General features: G+C 36.8%; 1 protein-coding gene across 4 annotated transcripts in view; it reads left to right on the plus strand.

Annotated features, from left to right (window-relative positions):
• The window catches only part of ZBTB44 (zinc finger and BTB domain containing 44), a 71,496-nt gene that overhangs the window by 1,296 nt on the left and 50,294 nt on the right, over positions 1–19,906 (plus strand). The gene's annotated exons all lie outside the window — the stretch shown is intronic.

Consider the following 19,906-nt stretch of genomic DNA (forward strand, 5'->3'; position numbering starts at 1 on the left):
TGAATTAATATTATTTAATTTTACCTAATGTAGTTTCCTTATCATAGAATGTGAAAATAATGACAGGCATGTTTTCCTATATTTCAGGATGATTACATTCTTTAATTATGAAAACCAGACTTATTTTGTGCAGCACTGCGAGGCATTTTACATATGTGATCTTATTTAATTCTTAGAACAACCTAATGACTTAGATATTATTACTTGACTTTTATAGATGAGACGGAAACTTAGTGATATTAAGTAACTTGCTTTAGGCACCACAACTAGAAAGAAAAGAGGTAAGGTTTGTACCCAGATATATTTCCAGCTCAGGTGTATTTTCTGCTGTACCTCTCAGTACAGATACCCTTTTTTTAAACCTTATGAAAAATTTCAATCTTATGGAAGATGAGAAAAAAAATAACAGTGAATACTACACTACCTAGGTTCCATGATTATCATTTATTGTTTCCTCCTCTCTTCTCTCCTTTCTGTTTGCGTCTCTCTGTGTGTAACCAATGGAAAGTAAGTTGCAAAGGTTGTGACACTCAAATATTTCTGCATGCATTTCCTAAAAATAAGGACATTCTCTAACCCCAGTATCATTATTGGCACCTGTCTGAAATAATTCATATGCACATTTCCTCAGTGTTCCAAAGTCTCTTTGGGAGTTTTTCCCCCAGCTATATTCAATCAAGATTCATGCGTTGTGTTTGGTGATTATGCCTGTAGTTTGTTTTTAAAAAGAATAGTACCCATTTCCTTTTTTTCTGATACTTAACTGACCAAACCAGTCTTAGAGAGTGCTCCCACATTCTGAACTTAGCTGTTTCCTCATTGTGTCATTTAATTCATCCTTCTATCTCCCTGAATTTCCTGTTAGTGGAAGGTAGTTCTAAAGAAAAGCTTGATTAGCTTAAAATGAAACTTTCTTTGGCAAAAATATTTAATAGGTGATGCTATGTAGTTCATATTGTGTCATATAGGAGGTACATAATGTCAGTTTGCCACACTGTTAGTGATGTTAGATGTGACCATTTGATTGAAGTGACTACCAGACCTGTTATGAAGGTGTGGTTTGCCTGTTTGTGATTTGTGTGTAATCTTGGGGTAATACTTTGACATCAGGCAAATATCCTGTTTCTGACTACATTTTGCTTAGTAATTTTAGCACCCATTGATAGTGAGTCTTGCTTAAATCAGTTATTTTATTAGAGATTTTCTGTAAGGAAGATTTCCTTCATTAACTAGGGGTGAACTAAAGTTTCTCCTAAAAATACAGAGTAAATGCTTAATTCCTTCCCTTTAATTACCAATTTTCAGAGTAAAGAGCTGGGGAAATAGTCTCCCCCCAATGGTGGCAAATGAGGGGTTTTTTTCTTTTTTGTGGGCATACCACTGTGGACTCATGGGTTTTAATTTGTTCCTTTTTTTTTTAATAACCATTACAATTCTTTTTCTTTTTGGTGATCAAACTGTCCCAAATTTGGACAGTAGGAACCCTTTCAAGCTGGCTTCTGTGTCTTTAACACTTCTGCTCGCCATTAGTCTTGAAGTACTTTCTGGCACAAGATATGCCAGGCTTGCCTTGTTACTCTCTTCCCTCCAGATCTGGAATGGGCTGTTTATCCAAGGAGTCGTAGTTCTTTTCTGGTGAGAAGTGGTGTATAGAAAGCAAGATCTGGATGTTTGACATATTCATTGCTGCTGGACTGTCGCTGCTCTAGGCCCTTTCCAAGGAGAAAACCAAAAAATAGTTTTTTGCTTGTTTGCGTAATCGTTTCCAGTTCAAACATAACTTAGCAGACTTTTCCTTAACTTCTTTGATTCTATATTTGTCTCTTTTGTCTTAAGTGAAAATCTTGGTGCCCAATAAAATTAATGTATTTACTTGCTTTATCCTACTATGTATACATAAAATTGTTTCAAAATTACCTTACCAATATTACTATCATAAACTTTTGAAAGTTCAAAATTTCTTTGCATTTATTTTTGTCCTTAGAATATATTATATGAAAGATGTATAATCAGAGTACTTACTGTGTTCAAAAGTCACTTGAAATACTTTTCTCTGTTTGGTTATGCTACCAATTTGATATGGTTCATTGGCTTCATTTTTTATTTTAGAGTTTTCTTTTTAAATTTTTATTTTTTGAATTTGTAAAATATATACATGGTTCAAAAGTGAAAATAATGTTTTAAAAGTATGTTTAAAGAAGCCTCACCCAGATTAGTTTTTAAGATGAAGTATTTTTTACCTTTGCCATACCTTTTAATATCTAATATATTCTTATATATCTTAACTGCAGAAGGATTAGCAGTAGACAAAGTATGTTACTTACTTGAAGCAGTAGGGGAGTACTTTTAAATTTTGCAATTTGATTCTGATTCCTCTGGCAAAGAGAAAGCACTAAGACTAATCTTCAGAGGTGAGCAGAAAAGTAGATTTCAAGCTTGCTTTTGCAAGCTTTACTTGAAAATCGCATTTTTAAAGAGGCACGTAGTTAGTGGAAGTTTTGTGAATCCGTCTACTTATATGCCACACAACAAAACTGACATGCATATGCCATCTGCAAATATAAAAGACATTTGGACATGTGATCAGTGAAGCCAGCACATTTTGTTTGAATTGGGCAAAATTTGGTAGAAATGATAATTGTGTGTTCAGATGAGGGGTTTTTTTTGTTTGTTTTTTTTTTTGAGGAAAATTAGCCCTGAGCTAACATCCCACACCCATCTTCCTCTACTTTATACGTGTGACACCTACCACAGCATGGCTTTTGCCAAGCAGTGCCACGTCTGCACCCGGGATCCAAACCGGCGAACCCCGGGCCGCCGAGAAGTGAAAAGTGCGAACTTAACTGCTGCGCCACTGGGCCCGCCGCCAAATGAGGGTTTAAGAGGGAGCAATGGTTGTCTAAAAGTATGCAGAGCACAGTTAGGCAATTTATCAGCTGCCGCTCACCCAGGTGCCGAAAAGCAAAAGATGTGCCCGCAGTGTGTTTTCCTCAGTGTACACCACTACTGATTTGGGTAACAGAGTAGAACCTCTATTTCCTTCAGGGAGTGGAGTGGGAAAATGGAGAATGCATATGCTTTGGCCTCATTCACCTTGGTTCTGTCTTTAATCTCAGTAAAATAGACTGCCTAAGATTATTAGAACACAAAGTGATGAAAAGAATACCACAAACAGTAGCTTAGGTGTGTATAACCACATAGCAGCTAGAGCCTATTGTGGTAGGCTGAATGGACTAATACAGTGATGATGATAATTGCTAACATTTGTTGATCCCTTTCAAAAAGCCAGCACTGTGCTAAACATTTATACATCATCTCATTTAAATCTCACATTAACCCTTTGATATTGCTGCTACTATCTTATTTTGTAAGTAGGGAAACTGATATCCTGGTTTCAAACTCAGGTCTGTCTTCAGAGTTAGCATTTAAAAACTACTTTGCTACACCTAAATGTAACACTAAATATAACATGTAATAAAATTGAATATATTTTCACTCACTGTGTGTTAAAGGAACTACATGACTGATGTTTGTCCTATAGCAACACTGAAGGTTGCATGCCAAGCGCCCCATGTGCTTGTCATGTTTGTTACACATCCTTAGTATATCAGACCTTGCTTCAGAAACTACATTTAGGGGCCAGCCCCATGGCCAAGTGGTTGTTTGCACACTCTGCTTCAGTGGCCCAGGGTTTCACCAGTTCAGATCCTGGACACAGATCTAGCGCCACACATCAAGCCATGCTGAGGCAGCATCCCACATCACAGAACTAGAAGGACCTGCAACTAGGATATACAACTGTGTACTGCTGGGCTTTGGGGAAAGAAGAAGAAGAAGAAAAAAAGATTGGCAACAGATGTTAGCTCAGGACCAGTCTTTTTTAAAAAAGGAAACTATGTTTAGGTATTTTAATAGGCATTTAAATTGTAGAGCATCAGCAATCAAGATGGATTGATGGATGGAGAAATGTGATAAAACAAGTTTACTAGAATTTTAATGGCATTCACCTGTAAAATTCTTTAAATTTTGCTATACCTGGAGTTTTTCATAGTAAAATGTTGACTATACATTCTTCTTATACATTATTGACAGCTGTGTTAAACCAATAATAATCTCTATCCTCTGTGTCTACGGTGGTCCTCTTAAACTTTTAAGGGATAAAACACTCTTGTCACTAAAAATGGTCAAGTATCAAAGACTATTGTAAAGGGATTTCCTTTATTAGTTAGGAGGCTCCTAATTAATTAGGCTCCTTCCAACTATGATTTTTTATTATCTTGGTAAATATTACATATATTGAATATATATATTTCCCTGTAGTTTCCTGATATTTCGTAGACTGCTATTGAGCATACTCTATTTTTATAAGCTTTATGGGTTGTTTTTACTTTAAATGCCACCACATTCACCACTGAAACAGATAATTCTCCATCTACTTCAGAATGATTGTTTGAAATTTCTCCTGTTAAGCTGAAAGCCACCTTAGTTTTTTTTTATTTTTTAATATTAGAAATACTTCACCCCATTTTAGGCCAAGAGCTGAAAATCTCTAGATGCTTAGTTACAAGATCTAAAGTAGTGATTGTATAAGTGCCTTTAAAAATATAAAGATACGGTAGATTTATACTATACTCCTGCTTGAAGGGTACATTAAGTATTATGTTAACTTTCTTTAGTAACATCATTATTAGTGCCAAGGGTGACAGTTTTACGTAGCCAGCAAATTTTTCCATAACTGGTCCTGAAGTAAATCACTGATTTGTATCATCATGGTATTTCACATTGATAACTCTGCCTTAGAGTGAAAATTGGTGGATAAAACTTATTATTGATGTCTCACTCTTGGCAAACAGCATCTTCCTTGTCTCTACATTGAATGGTGTTCTATTTTAATAATTTTCTTGTATGGCTTTTTAAAAAATCTTAAAATTACAAGTGTTTGGTACCCAATTTGCAGCTTTAGTATATTGTATTGCTATCCTTCTATAGGTATTAGATGTATTTATTTCTTTATGTTGACGTGATTTGCTATTCATCTGGTTTTGATACTTTTTGATACATTCAGCATAAGTATACAGACATCTTGGGGTAGCATATAACCAAGACTGAATCTCTGGAATCAGGATTTTGTGGAACTACTACCTCTGGTTTCTGAAACAACTTTAGATAATTCCTTTTTTAAATAATTTCCTCTAGGGGCTGGTCATGTGGGCAAATAGTTAAGTTCTCACACTTGGCGGCCCAGGGTTTTGCCGGTTCGGATCCTAGACGTGGACTTGGCACTGCTCATCAGGCTATGCTGAGGCGGCATCCCACTTAGCGCAACCAGAGGCACTCACAACTAGAATATACAGCTACGTACTGGGGGGCTTTGGGGAGGAGAAGAAGAAAAAAAAGAAGATTGGCAACAGTTCTTAGCTCAGGTGCCAGTCTTTAGGGGAAAAAAAATTTAAATGATTTCCTCTGAATTCAGATCTGAACCTGCTAAATATCTGTTTCTCACCTACTTTTAGCAAGCAAGCATATTCATTACTACCCTCTATTAAATATTCTATTTGTGCTCTTTGATAAAATTGGGAAATTCTTCAGTCCAAACAAAGAAAATAAGAGTTTTCAGGGACTCAAGTATACTTGCTTTGCTTCTGTTACATTTTTCTCTCTTAACTCATGTTGTTTACTGGTGTGTGTGTGCACGCATGCTCATGCACCTGTCTATGTGTTTCTTCCACTTTTACCTTTTTCACTCTTTTACATTTTGACTACCTGGGTCTTACTTTTTCCTTGGCTCTTTGCTTTTCTCCCTTTCTGCTTTGGATATTCCAACACTGACCATTTCCTTTTTGTGACTTTTCATTACTGTATGAGGACAGTTTATTTTATCTTTGGTTCCTTTTACGTTCCATATAAAACCATACAATCCATACTTCTATGAGAATTATTTCTATTTATAGGAATCACTGCCTCTTTGTTTTTTGGCCCACCTGATTCTGTTTCTTCCTCCTTTCTACTTTTTTCAACTAGGTTTACTTTGCTTTACTGTGCGAGGCAATACTGCATAGTGTCAAAAGCAAAACTGAACATACTACCTGGGTTCAAATCTTGACTCTGATACTAATGGTGTGGCCTTGGGCTAGTTCCTTAATTTCCCTGTGTTTCATTTTCCTTACTGGTAAAATGAAGATACCAAGTGAGACCTCTCTGAAAAGGTGGTGTGAAAATTAAATTATTTAATTTGTAAAAAGTACTTAGAACAGTGCTTGGTACATACTGAGTACTATGTAAGTATAACTAATGATTATTGCTATTATTTTTTTAACAACTTGTTCAAAGCCATTGATTATTTTTAACAGCTATTGAAATATAATTCAAAAGCCGTAGATTATTGCCACTACAAATTTGTGGTCTCCATTTTCACTTGGATCTTCAGTACCTCCTACCCATCCTTCTGTTTTGTTTTGGGTTTATTTCCACACACATTTCTCATATTTCATTTTCCTCAGAATTCTGCTTTATCTCCTCTCTTCTCAGCAGTCTACTTGTAACTTCAAAGAGAAATAAAAGCCAAAGCTATTAGACAAGAACTCCCACTACTTCTCACCACCCCCTATAAATGTAACTGTAACTGCACCCTTCCTTTCCTCTTTTTTCCTGTCACTGGGTTTCCTATTTAAGCTAATTCTTTCACTCATGGACTAAATCCAGTTTCTTTCTACCTATATAGGGAACTTATGCTATCTGTTATCACCTGTTTGCTCTATCTTTAACTTTTCTTCTTCTCTGAGTCTTTTCTAACAACAGTCAAAACATTCTCGGGGCCGGCTCCGTTGGCCGAGTAGTTAAGTGCGGGCGCTCCGCTGCAGCGGCCCAGGGTTCGGATCCTGGGCACGGACATGGCACCTCTCATCAGGCTACGTTGAGGCGGTGTCCCACATCCCACAACTAGAAGGACCTGCAACTAAGATATACAACTATGTACAGGGGGGTTTGGGAAGATAAAGCAGAGAAAAAAACAAAAAGCATTCTCTATATATTTTACCACAATAAAAAATATATATCTGGGGGGAAAAAGCATTCTCTAGTTTCTCTCATTCTCTAAAAATGCCAATATCCTCCCTTTAGCCTTTATTTCCCTCCAGCTAACCTGCTTGCTCTATCTTTAGAACCAAACTTCTTCTAATTGAATTGTCTGTGTTCACAGTTTTCACTTCCGCATTTCTGTATACTCTTTATCTTTGTCTATTACAATTTAACATCTGACCCTACTACCTCTCCCTTATGTGCTATTATAAGACCATCAGTGACGCCTTGTGGCTCAATTGAGTAGGCTTTGGTCTGTATCTTATTTGACTTATCAGCAGCATTTGACACTGTCAATCACTACTCCTTGAAATATTCTACACCCTTGATTTCTGAAACATTGTACCGTCCTGGTCATTCTATTTATCTGTTTCCCAGGTTTTCCTTCTACTGCCCCCCTTTTCTTCCTTTATCCGTCTAGCTAAAGGTTTATCAGTTTTGCTTAACTCTTCAGAGAACCAAGTTTTGGCTGTAGTTTGTCTATTTTTTGTTTGATTTATGCCTGCTCTGTTTCCTTGTATTTGTTTTGGGTTTGTCTTACTCTTTTTCTAGCTTCTTAGTATAGAAGCCTAGACCGTTTATTTTTTTTAATTATAATGAAATATGTGTAAAAAATTTACCACCTTAACCATTTTTAAGTGTACAGTTCAATAGCATGAAGTAAATTCACATCGTTAATGCCACCATCACCACCATCCATCTCCAGAACTCTTTTCGTCTTGCAGCACTGTAACTCTGTACACATTAAACAATAACTTCCAATTCCCCTCTCCCTCCACCCCCTGGCATCTACCCTTCTACATTCTTTCTCTATGAATTTGACTACTCTAGGGACCTCATATAATTAGAACCAGGCAATCTTTATCCTCTTGTGACTGGTCTTTTTCACTTAGCGTAATGTTCTCAATATTCATCCATATGAATGGATGTATCAGAATTTCATAGCAATTTTTGGAGTTTCTTTCCTTTTAAAGGCTAAATAATATTCCATTGTATGTATATACCACATTTTGTTTATCCATTTATCTGTCAATGGACATTTGGCTATTGAAAATAATACTCTTAGGAACATTTGTGTCTGAATATATATATATATATATATATATGTTCATGTCCCTGCTTTCAATTCTTTTGGGTATATACCCTGGATTATATGGTAATTCTATTTTTAATTTTTGAGGAACTGCCATACTGTTTTCCACAGTGACTACACTTATGCTCCTACTGGCAGTGCAGAAGGGTTCCATTTCTGCACGTCCTTGTCAACACTTGTTATTTTCTGTTTTTTATAGTAGCTGTACTAATGGATGTGAAGTGGTAGGGTGTGTGGTGGTAGGCCATTGATTTTTAGAGTTTCCTTTCTAATATATATGTTTAAAGCTATAAATTTTACTCTAGGTGCTGCTTTAGCTGTATCATACAAATGTCGATAATGATGTATTTTCAGTATTACTCAGTTAAAAATACTTTCCAATTTCCCTTGGTGATTTCCCTTGGTCAGCCTATGGATTATTTGGAAGTGTGTTGTTTTATTTCCAAATATTTGAGGTTTTCTTGATAACTCATTGATTTCTAATTTTTTTGTGATGAGATAACTCTGTGTACATTCATTCCTTTATAATTCGGTAAGTTTTGCTTTATGGCCCACCATATGGTCTTGATGAACATACTGTGTTGCACTGGAAAAGAATGTATATTCTGCACTATAAATATCAATTAGGTCAAGGTGGTTGATGGTATTGTTCAAATCTTTTATGTCTTTACTGATTTATATTTATTTTGCCCAGTTCTACCAATTACTGGGAAGGTATTAAAATTTCCAACTGTTATTGTGGATTTTCTTTCTCCTTAATTCTGTCAGTATTTACATCTTGTATTTTGAAGCATTGTTATTAGGTGCATACACATTTTTTATTGGGGCTTTTTTTGTTGTTTTTTTGTGTGTACGTGTGTGGAATATTAGCCCTGAGCTAACCCGCTGCCAATTCTCCTCTTTTTCTGCTGAGGAAGATTGACCCAGAGCTAACATCTGTGCCTGTCTTCCTCAACTTTGTATGTAGGACGCCTGCCACAGCATGGCTTAATTAGCAGTGCATACGTTTGCAACCGGGATCCGAACCGGCAAACCCCAGGTCACCAAAGCAGAGTGCATGAACTTAACCACTATGCCACTTAGCTGGCCCCACATTTTTTTTTTTAAAGATTTTATTTTTCCTTTTTCTCCCCAAAGCCCCCTGGTACATAGTTGCATATTTTTGGTTGTGAGTCCTTCCAGTTGTGGCATGCAGGATGCCGCCTCAACATGGCTTGATGAGCAGTGCCATGTCTGTGCCCAGGATCCAAACCAGCAAAACCCTGGGCCGCTGAAGCAGAGCGTGCAAACCCAACCACTTGGCCACGAGGCTGGCCCCTGACCCCACATTTTTTATTGTTATACAACTCTGTATCTCGTGATATTTTTTTGTCTTGAAGTTTCCTTTATTTGGTATTAAATATAGAAAACTCCAGCCTTCTTATGTTTATGGTTTGCACAGTATATCTTTTAATATAGTAATAAGTATATCTTTACCTATCCATGTCTTTTTATTTAAAGTGGGTTTCTTATGAAGAGCATATAGTTGGGTTTGCTTTTTTAATCCCAGTGTCTGCCTTTCAGTTGAATGTTTAGTCCATTAAAATTCAATGAAGTTAAATTTTACATTATTTTGAAAAGCAGACGTGTATTAGTTTGCTAGGGCTGCTGTAACAAAGTACCACAAACTGGGTGGCTTCAAGAGAAATTTTTGTGTGACTGTTCTGGAGGCTGGGAGTCTGAAATCAGGGTGTCGGCAGGGTTGATTCCTTCTGAGTGAAAGAACCTGTGAGGGAAGGATCTGTTCTATGCCTCTCTCTTTGCTTCTGCTAATGCCTTGGTTTGTGGCAGCATAACTCCAGTCTGCATGTGGCATTCTCCCTAAGTGTCTGCGAATTTTCCCTTTCTATAAGGGCATCATAATTACCACATTTTAACTTGATTGCCTTTGTAAATAACCTGTCTTCAAGAAGGTAACATTCTCAGGTACTGGGGGTTAGAACTTCAACATATTTTGAGGGATGCAGGGGGAGACGGTTCAGTCCATAACAAAACACATTTAAGATTGGCAACAGTGCGAAGGCGTGTTGGGTAATGCCACTGCACTTGTGTACATCTTTTAAAAGATGTGCAGTGGAACTCTTAGTTACTTGATTTGAACACTTAAAAACTCTTCATGGGAAAAAAAGAGGTCTTTAAATGCTAATTGAGTAAAACTAACTTGAATTTGACTTGCTCATGTAAGGATCCAAAAGAGTGGGTAAGATATACCCTTTCTTCAAGCTAGCTTTCTAGTAATAATGATTTGATGTTAATAGCTGATATCCCTTAAGTACTATGATTGAATTCTTGTAAACAGCAACATGGGGTGGGGAGAAGGGACTGGAAATTTGAATTTTTTAGTCAGACCTGTTCAAATCCTAGTTTTATTACTTAGTATTTATAGGACTATGGGCAAGTTAATTTAACTTTCTGTTTTCCTCATTTATAACTGGATTTTTAAAATCCTTTTCTCAGAATTGTGAGTCCAGAATGAGATAAAGACATTTGGTGGGCATTACTCAATATATATTAACTTCCCTTGATGTAGAAATTAACGCTCAGCATGACTCTGTAGCTACCAGCAATGAGAGGAAATTCTAATAGTTTAATGTAACCGGTTTAGTTGATTTATTGTTTAACTCCAGGTGAATCTCAAATCTCTCTTTCTCAAAGCTCTGAACTAGAACGGACTTTTTGTTTTGTTTTGTTTTGTCTTGTTTTGCAGGGAAAGATTCACCCTGAGCTAACATCTGTTGCCAGTCTTCCTCTTTTTTTTTTTTCCTCCCCAAAGCCCCAGTGCATAGTTATATATCGTAGTTATAAGTCCTTCTAGTTCTTCTATGTGAGCCACTGCCACAGCATGGCAACTGACTGACAGGTGGTGTGATCCCACAACCAGGAAACAAACCTGGGCTGCCAAAGTGGTGAAAGCGCTGAACTTTAACCACTAGGCCATCAGGGCTGGCTCTAGAAAGGACTTCTTTTTCTTTCTTTTTTCTTTTTTTTTTTTTTTTTAAGGATTGGCACCTGGGCTAACAACTGTTGCCAATCTTTTTTTTTTCCTTTTTTTCCTGCTTTATTTCCCAAAGCATACCCCCTCTCCCCCCACATAGTTGTATATCTTAGTTGCAGGTCCTTCTAATTATGAAGAAAAGACTTCTTTATGTAGTAAAATGATTGAAATCTTTAGTTGATTAAAAAATGTCTAGTTGGGCTGACCCAGTGGCACAGCAGTTAAGTTTGCAGGTTCCGTTTCTCGACGCCAGTTCGGATCCTGGGTGCAGACATGGCACTGCTTGGCAAAAGCCATCCTGTGGTAAGCCTCCCACGTATAAAGTAGAGGAAGATGGGCATGGATGTTAGCTCAGGGCCAGTCTTCCTCAGCAAAAAGAGGAGGAGGATTGGCAGTAGTTAGCTCAGGGCTAGTCTTCCTCAAAAAAAATAATAAAATAAAAGAAATGTCTAGTTACAAAAGTTAAACGATTTTTTTTTGAAACTGAGATACAGTAATCCATTTGGAATTCTTCCTGAAAACTTAATAAACACATAAGGAAGACCTTTGGGAAATAAAGCATCATCAAATAAAGATCGCATACACTTTTATTAGTGTATTTATTCAGAGAAAGAGTAAAAGCATGTTCTCAAATGTGAGTACTCATGTGAATCCATTCTAAACAGTGTCGTTTCCTTCATGGAAAAATACAGATAGTTGTTTTTGCTTAGACTAACAACAGAGTGATAAGTTTTCTTAGAACAAAATTTAAAATATGAGGTACTGTAACATTTGTGAAGAAAAAACAACTTGATTCTAAAGAAAATAAAAGTGGAAAGCATCTCATTTTAACTTAATAACTTTCTGGAGAAGGAAATTGTAGGAGTTGTAATTTTCACTCAGAAATTTTCTGTGAAATTTTGGCATGAAGATTTTACTTTGAGTCACAGCTCTTCCATTCTTAAACCAGCTGTATTAACAAGTTTTCTATAAAATGTTTGCATGTTGTATATGTTAAACTCTTTAGAAATATTTATTTCATATATTTTGTCTCAAGTTTTATTTTGTTTATCATTTGCAATTATACTTTTATTAATGTTGTGATTCAACATAAAAGGATATGCTTATTCCAAAAACAGGCACCATAAACCACAGACATTTATTCGACACTGTGTGTGTGTGAGAGAGAGAGAGAGGAAAATTCGCCCTGAGCTAACATCTGGTGCCAGTCTTTCTCTATTTTGTGTGGAATGTTGCCATAGCATGGCTTGACAGGCGGTGCTAGGTCTGCACCTGGGATGCAAACCTGCAAACCTTGGGCCGCTGAAGTGGAGCACATGAACTTAACCACTACACCACCAGGCCAGCCCTATTCAAGATTTTTTAAATGCCCTCTGTGTTAGGCCATTGTAGAATACACACAGGCTCAGCCTCTTCCCTCATAGTAGCATACAGATCTGTCGGAGAGCAAGATCTGTAAAGAACTAGTAATTGATTACCTAGTATACATAAACTGCTCTTCTGAGTAATAGAGCAGTGATCCTTTTGTGGCCATAAAGGGATGCCCAGTTGAGAATCACTGCACTATAATAAGCAGTGTTATTGGTAAGAGTATAACCCATGTAAATGGTCTAGAAACAGAAATGGTTAAGAACCTCTGCTGATGTGTCCACACGAAGACTTGTACACAAGTGTTAATAGCAGCTTTATTTGTAATAACCCCAAACTGGAAACAACTCAAAAACCTATCAACAGTTAAATGATAAATAGGTTATGGTACATCCACACAATGGAATAGTACTCAGCAATAAAAAGGAACAAAAAATTCTTGAGCCCAACAACATGGATGAATCTCAAAATAATTAGATCCAGTGAAAGAAGCCAGATGAGTAAGAAAATATATACTGTATGGTTTCTCTTACATAAAATTCTGGAAAATGTAGCTAATCTAAAATGAAAAGCAAATCAGTGGTTCCTAGGGAGGGGAAGGAAGGAGAGATTTTGAAGAGGTACAAAGAAACTTACAGGAGTCATGAAAATGTTCCTTATCTTGATTGTGGTGATGATATGTATGTCAAAATTGATCAAATGGTACTCTTTAAATATGTACTGTTTATTGTATGTCAGTTATATCTCAAGTAGTTATAAAATGATTTTTAAAGAACACAGGTATGATTGATTCTGTAAATATATTGGAATTATCCTTGGAGAAACAGGACATATACCTTGGTTACCTAAATTGATACTATATCAAATGCCAGATCAATGGTCAAGACAGAAGATACTATAAGAGTTCAGTGGAGGGAAAGGCAGCATAGTTTAATATAAAATGAGGACAGGATTTAAGTAAGTTCCTGATTTTGAGCCCCTTTTAGGCCACTTATTTTCTCTGATCTTTACTTTCCTTGATCTTTAAAGAGTTTCCTCATCTACTTCATAAGATTTTTAAGATCTAAAGAAAATATATTTTAAAACACATTGTAATCTGAAAAAAGACATACAAATGGAAGGTATTGCTGACATCTAGGGTGGAAGGAGAAACAAAATAGAGTAGCTTTTGACCTGATGAGAGCAATAAAGGAGTAGTTCCAAAAAGGGACCAGAGGTGAGGAGGCAGAAATATGTGTATGTTTGGAGAGTGAGTCAAAATCAGTTTGGAACAAGAGTTCATGCTGGAGAGTAGGGAGAGAAAGATAGCAGCCTACAGCGCCCGAAAGCATAATAGAGCAGACAGAATATGAGATATATAGTGAAAAAGCTTAGGATCAGGGTGTAAATTGCTGTTTACTAGCCCTATGACCTTGGGTAAGTGATTTACTCTGAGTGTCAATTTCCTCATCAATATAGTGGGAGCATGATAGTCTGCCTTATCTCAAGGATTTTATATATTAAAATCAGTCTGTATCTGGGAGCTGGGCCGGTGGTGCAGCAATTAAGGGCCACATTCCACTTCAGTGGCCCAGGATTTGCCAGTTTGGATCCTGGGCACGGACATGGCACCACTTGGCTAGCCATGCTGTGGTAGGCATCCCACATATAAAGTAGAGGAGGATGGGCACGGATGTTAGCTCAGGGCCAGTCTTCCTCAGCAAAAAAAAGAGGAGAAATTGCAGCAGATGTTAGCTCAGGGCTTATCTTCCTCAAAAAAAAAACAAAAAACTATCAAATACATATGAAAGTGCTGAAAAGAATGAAGTGCTGTTAAAAGTTGGTCAATGTGATGACTAAGGCATAAGGTGATAAGTGCTGGACTCAGATGATTGTATTTTAGAGAATATTTGAATAATGGTGGAGGATTGTTTCGAGGTTGGTGAGATTAAAGACAAGGAGACCAATCATGATGATGTTTAAGTACAGTCATGCCCACATAACGATGTTTTGGTCAGTGAGTGACCGCATATACGACAGTAGTCCCATAAGGTTAGCACCATACGTCCTAGATGTGTAGTAGTCTGTACCATCTAGATTTGTATAAGTACACTGTGATGTTGACACAATGATGAAACCAGCTAATGACACATTTCTCAGAACGACACATGACTGTAGTCCAAGTCAGTGGTTAACGGAAAAAGGAAAGGATGTATTTGAGACAAGTCTTAGTGACCAAGTATGTGTTGGAAGGAAAAGGGAAAAATAGAAGTTGTATTCATTTGCTGTGGCTGTTGTAATAAATTATCACAAAATGGAAGGCTTAAAACAACATTTTTCTCACAGTTCTGGAGGCCGATTCAAAATCAGTATCACTGGATTGAAATCAAGGTGTTGGCGTGCACCCACTCACTTGGGAGGCTCTGGGGGAGAATTCGTTTCTTGCCTCTTTCAGTTTCTGGTGGCTGCAGGCTTTCTGTGGCTGTGGCCACATCACTCCAGTGTCTGCCCCTGTCTTCACATCACCCTCTTTGATGTGTGTGTCAAATCTCCTCCTACCTTTCTGATAAGGATGCTGATCATTATATTTAGGGCTCACCTGGACAGTCCAGGCTACTCTCCCTGTCGCAGGATATTTAACATAATTGCACTTGCAAAGTCTTTGCCATAAAAATAACATTTGCAAATTTCAGGGATTAGGACATGGACATATTTTGGGGAAGGGACCTTTTTTAGTCTACCACGAAAGTCAAAGGTGACTTCCAGGTTTTTTGCTTTTTGGAATGCTGGTATCATTGGCCAGAGAATTTCGAGAGGAAGAGTCATTTGTGAGAAATGATGATGAATTCAGTTGGATCTGTTGAAGTACCTATGGCACATCTGTATGTGGATACTCATTTTGTGTATTAGAAAACCTTGAATCAAGTGGCTTAAACGCTAAGGATGTTTATTATTTCACACAAAAAACAACAAATCCTGGGCTAAGGCAGCTTCAGAGTTGGTTATTCAGCAATTCAATGACATTATCAAGGACCTAAATTTACAATTTTTTGCTCTGCCTCCTTAGGCCAGCTCTCCTTAGGGTTCCAAGATGGCCCCCCACAATTCTAGGCCTTAAATCCAGAGATGAAAATACCTAGCTGACCTGTTTTGTGTGGGTTTCTTTTTTAAATCAGCAGAGACCTAACCTAACCCGTGAACCTCCCTAACAGACTCTATTCCTCCTGGCCAGATAAACATTTTAAACATTTTCTTGACTATCTTTCACCTATTGTATTTACATTGCAAATTTGTGGAGATGGGTCCCGTCCCGTCCCGTCCCCCCCCCCCCCCCCCCCCCCCCCCCGCCAACAGACACACATACAAACACACACTCTGGACACTCCTTGTTTATGATATCTTAAGTGACAACTGGATTTTACTACTCTGTGATGTGCAAATTTAAAGATAGGAATCATCTTCCTCTTAACTTGGGTTAGAAGTTTCAACAGCAGCCCCATTCACCTTGCTTGGCTTAAGATCTCGTCTACAAATTCCTAGCCATCTCTTGATTTAGCACTAAGAATTAAGGCAGTGGTTAGTATGGTGTGGGCGCTCTCCTGGGGATCCCAGAACCTTCCAAAGGTCTACAAGGTCAAAACATTTTCCTAACAGTATTGTAATATTATTTGTTATTTTCATTCTTATTCTCACGATGTACAGTGGAGTTTTCCAGAGGCTACTTGAAATGTGATAGCACAACAGACTAAATGCAGATGCAGATATGAGAATTTAGCTGATCTAATAAACCAGACTTTAAGAGAGAGCAAAAATCAGTGCCACTCTTGCTTTTTCTTTTTTGGTTTGAGAAAATGTAGTTTTTTGAAAAACATGTGTTAACATATAATGGGCTTATTATTTTTAAATGAATCAGTAATTAATCTTTTACATTTCTAAGTTTTATAATATGGTAAATGTTAGTAGATATAGTTCACGTAAACAAAAGCTCTTTGGAATTCTCAGTAAATTTTAAGTGTAAAGGGGTCCTAAGACTTTATAAGGAGTTTGAAATCTTACCATCTAGTGTTGATGCTACTCTAACCACATACACCAAATTTTTCCCATTTCTCCAATAATTTTTCCTTGTCCCTTGTAAATTGTTATCAGTTATCATGTGGATATAGCTCTCATCTTTGTATGGTGCAGGATTTGTTGAACTTCACAGTCATTCATAATGTTCAATAATTTATCCCATTCATGGGGGTGGCATGCTTTCTCACTCTTTATTGGTATGTTTAGGTCTGCATTTTATTTGCACCATAATCACATACCCCTGTTTATTAACTTTTTCAGGTTTTGTGCTTATTGACCATGCTGGACTTAAAAATATCCAAAACTACAGCAAAACTAAGCAGAGAGCAAACTAATGAAGACTAGAGAGCAAAGACTTAAGGACCATTATTATCATCTCTTGGGAGTGGGCATAGATAATACTTGCTCTGGAGAATGATTGTGACTTGTCAGTAAACATTCATAAGTAGGGGAGTATCTATAATTTTCCTAAATTTGCCTGTGAAGGGGGAGTAGCTCCAGGAAGATTTCCAGGTTTTGTCAGGAGGTGGGGGATGAGAGTGGTGAATCAAAAATGAGTACTAGATTTTAGGCTCTGGGTGACAGGGCAATTGAAAGCATCCATCACTAACAGATTAGAAAATCTGCAGTGGCGTGTCAATTGAGGAGAAAGAATTTGAGTTTAGTTTCAGATGGTGAATTTGAAAGATGGCAGACACATTCAGATGGAATTGTGTAGCACTCTAGCTGGTCATTAGAGGCCCAGAATTGAAGTTCAGAAAGGGTAATGGGGTTAGAAATTTGAGGTTAATTCAGCCAGAGGTGATAGAGTCAGAGATCTATCAGTAAGTATACCTCATCTGTTACTCAGTGCAGTGTCACGTTCTTGTATATACACTATTTGCTAGGCACTGGTTGCTTTCTATATATTCATTTACTCTCATCTAACCCTTACAACAGTAAACTTATTTAAGTTTATCCAGCAAGTTCAGTGATATAGCCATGATTAAGACGCAAGTCTGTCTGAACTACAAAGACATTGCTCTTTCCAGTATATACACTGTCTCTGGGCAACATTAATGTATTTATTGATAATTGAATTAAGTATGTGAAATAAATAAAGCCTAATTGTAGATGAGGTGGAGAAATCTGTTACTGGGTTTGGGTAATATGAAAAAACCATAATTCTTTTAATTAATGTATACTACTGTGTCAAAAGACTCAATGTGTTTATCCTTATAGCAGTCTTCTGTAGTTCAAAGGGACAGGGATAGTAAGAGTATCTGTGTCGTATCTAGAATTAAAAACCTTAATAGGAACTTAGGAGTTATGATGTGAGATATATGAAATCTTCTTCACTGGGAAGATTTCAGTTAGTAAGTTTCTAAGAAAATGCAAATTAATAGGTGGTTTAAAAAGACTTTTTCTTACTGAAGATTTTTATATTTATAGATTGAAAAGTTGTAACTGTAAACATGTATTTTTCTGGGACATTTGGATAATCAGAAAAGGCTAATGTTTGGTATTTTCACAGTCACTTATTTTCTCCAAATTGTTTTGCAGCAAATGCTGCAACTAAGACAGCTTTTAAAATTCTGGCCCAATAGAAGTTTCTTTTGTTTCAAACATCTTTTTGTTATAGAATTTGCCTTTCTGTCAGTTTGACAATTTAGAAAGGTATTTACTGTAACAAGCCTTACCTTCTTCAGGCTACCTCAGTCAGGTTTTAATTGTATAAAAGCAGTTTGTCACTTTCAGGATAGTAGATTACTAGTTTGAACAGATTGACTATGAGTTCTATAAGTAAAAGTGGAAAATTTTGTTCTAATAAGAACAATTGTACCTATATGGAAACACAGTTATTCTTACACTATTATCAAATTAATAGAGAGAGTACTTGTAATTTAGGAGTACTGGCTCCAGGTCCTGTTTTTAACTGTGATTTTTGTACAAAGCGGTGGACTCTAAGAATCAAGTGATCTTCACTCCACTCCCATCTTCCGTTGAGTTACTGACTTGCTTAACCTTTCTGGGCTTTTTAGCACAATATCTATCACTTAATAATGTTTGTTGAAATAAACTACTTTTCTTAAAAATAATTTCCTAAATCCCTTTCAGCTTCAAAATTCAAATTCCTTTCTATTCTATTCAAAATTCATTCTGAGTTTTTTTTCCAGCTGAGGGGAAAAAGATGCCTCTTTTTAATCTGTTTCTCCATCCTTTATCTCTTTAACCTCTAAGGTAATGTTCAAGCCATGCATAGTAATATCTGTAGTACAAGAGAATGGACACCATCAGTCCCAGAGTCATACCTCACCCTCTAGCATTTGGGTCTCCTGGAGACACTTAATATAGTGTTGACTGTGTCAAAACACAATGTTTTCCATAGTTGTCTGTCTCTACAAAGACAGGTAATTTCCAGAGTTACTGTCAGAAGTACTGTTCTTGACCAACTTTAGTCATGGTCCTCAAAGGAGCAGATCTTACCAGAGGTTTTGTAAGGAACAATTACTAATGTACACTACCATTAATAGTTGTGGCAGGGGCCAGCCTGGTGGCACAGTGGTTAAGTGCACACGTTCCTCTTCAGCGGCCTGGGGTTCGCCAGTTCTGATCCTGGGTGCGAACGTGGCACTGCTTGGCACACCTTGCTGTGGCAGGCATCCCACATATAAAGTAGAGGAAGATGGGCACAGATGTTAGCTCAGGGCCAGTCTTCCTCAGCAAAAAGAGGAGGGTTGACAGCAGTTAACTCAGGGCTAATCTTCCTCAAAAAGTAAATAAATAATTTTAAAAAGAAAGTTGTGGCAATTATGAATTATTGAAGTGTTTGTGATTATTACAGTTGCTTCACATTTTTTATATCCATGAATAAATTTTTAACGAGAAGGATGAGTAAGCAGAGTGTTAGTTGTATATCCATATTGCCTGTAAGGAAGAATGATACAATGAAAAATCTTGTAGTAACATAACATTAAATGTGATTCTATAAATTTTAACTACATATTTGCGTGCCTTTTTAATATTATCTGTGAAGTAGAGAATCAGAAAAAAAAGTCAAAATTCCTTCTTTTCAAATAAAGTTTAAATTTTAAAGGTGAGATTGAACATATTTATTTTCTTTACATAAAAGCAAAAGTTTTTTGATACATTTAAATGGATGAGCTTATTTCTTTCACACCTTTTAAAATCCTTTTGGGAATATTATGCCAAAATAAAGTCTGTGATGCTCTTTACTTTGTTTCCTGTACTTTTGAGTGTTGTCAAAATCTGACCATGCCTATGAAAAAGTTTTGGAAATAAGT

This window comes from Equus asinus, chromosome 20, assembly GCF_041296235.1.
Source record: "Equus asinus isolate D_3611 breed Donkey chromosome 20, EquAss-T2T_v2, whole genome shotgun sequence".
NCBI classification, from domain to species: domain Eukaryota; kingdom Metazoa; phylum Chordata; class Mammalia; order Perissodactyla; family Equidae; genus Equus; species Equus asinus.